Raw genomic sequence first — 1,988 nt, forward strand, 5'->3', positions numbered from 1 at the left:
AGTGTGGAGCCGCGCAACCAACATGAGGTTGACGGCCTTGAATGGTATAAACAATTTTATACGATACCTGTTGCGGGTGTAAACATGGAAGAAACGAGTAGAGGGAAGTGACACTATTGTAGTACTGTTCCATCTAACCTAGTGACATTTCGATAATCATTAGTGTGGATAGAAAACTCTCGAATGTTTGCAGATGAGTCAGGTTCACCATATCATTTTCGATTGTTTTCCGCCGATACCGACGATTTTAAATCACTTTGCTAGAAATACTGTGTTCAATTTCATTCCATGTCTGACTCTCGACTCTTATTCCTCACTTGTCAAATATGAAAATAACGACCGGAAGAACAACGAGAAAAATAAATATTGGGGTTGGTCATAAAAACTTATTTCAAATCTATAATTATTAAGGTACGCCAAGTTTGATCGCCACCTCCTAATAGTGACACATTTCGTAGTTTATGTGCCACTTCTTTATCCTCTACTATGTTCTGTGGTGTAAACGTCTCTCATCCAATCTGTCCGGATTGTTAGTTTGAATTGCGAATCGATCCGTTACTATTTAAATTCTTTCTAACGTTCAAGGTGGATTTGTGTTCACAATAAGTATATATTTTGCTTGCTTTGTGATGCGTGGATGAATAAGGATGTTAACTATTGCGTTAATCTTAAAAAATGGTGTTTAATAGAATTTTGAATAAAATAATTTTGGACGTATTTCGTTTGTTCTGGCTTATGTAGTGATGATATTAGGTAAAGTATGCAAAAAGGTGACTTTCTGTTAAAGTTTATCTAACTACTTTTACGAAATCAAAAATTTATTGTGATATTTCATTCACTTTTACAAAATTATGTAGTTTTTCACGGTAATAGTGTACCTATTCAAAAATTTAAAAGGTTTTATCGCGTTTCATTTATCGCCACATTAAATTAATTCAATAAAGTTGCAGATTATAGCGGTATAAGTTTTAATTATACTGTAATGGGTATTCTAATGTTAACTATGGTTGCCATTACTTTACAAAGATCTTTGGTTAGTTTTTATTTAGATAAGAAGAGGCTTTTTTGGTTCCAGCGATGGGTCGTCAAATATTGCATGAAAGTTGACTCAATTCCTTTTGCTGATGACATTCCTCACCTTTTGCTGATTTTATTAAATGACTTGAAAATTGAAGGCTAACTTTAATTTTCCTGTTTTATTTATTACGAATTCATATTTATTTATGTTGTTTCCTAGTTGGTGAGTGTAGTAATAAGTTCATGGTATTGCAGCTATTGTTATTAGATTAATTAAATGTATTTATTATGATACGAATCGTGTTAGCAGCTATCGCTTTTTTATAATTTTGTAGGTAAATAAAAATACTTAATTAGTACAAAATTTAAACCATTTGACTAACTGTGATTTGTAAACGGAAAAGGTAATTTCCATTTCAATCATGTTTTATACCGTCACATTTAATTGCCTCATTAATAAAGAAAGAAATCAGGCAATAAAATAGTACCTTACTATCTACCGCTCTACATTCTGACAAAGACAAAACATTAATTTATCACTTACAAACACCGTGTTAGTTTAAATAAAGTTTATTTAAAGATATCGTAGTGTAGATAAATGTTTGTATCGGATTGGACTTGACATCAGCAAAAGTAGGTATTATCTTAGGGCTTCTTCACACGAAGAATACGAGCCAGTTTTTTTTTTATATATACTTATAGGTACACCAAACCTAATAGGTGAGACGTGTCGTGGAAGCGATCTTCGCGTAAAGAAACTATTTTTGTGATCCTCTTAAGCCCTGGTCTTTTACGAACACTGGGGACCATAAAGTGTCACGTCACTATGGTTACTAAGGAAATGTAATGTGGTTTATGGTGTACTGCTAGTCTCTATGACTCACCTATGCGGCGGACCGCTGCCTTTTATCAGACACCAGACTTTTTACCTACGAGAAATTGTCACGAAACTATTAAAACAATTCCATTAT

This window comes from Trichoplusia ni, chromosome 3 (assembly GCF_003590095.1).
Source record: "Trichoplusia ni isolate ovarian cell line Hi5 chromosome 3, tn1, whole genome shotgun sequence".
NCBI classification, from domain to species: domain Eukaryota; kingdom Metazoa; phylum Arthropoda; class Insecta; order Lepidoptera; family Noctuidae; genus Trichoplusia; species Trichoplusia ni.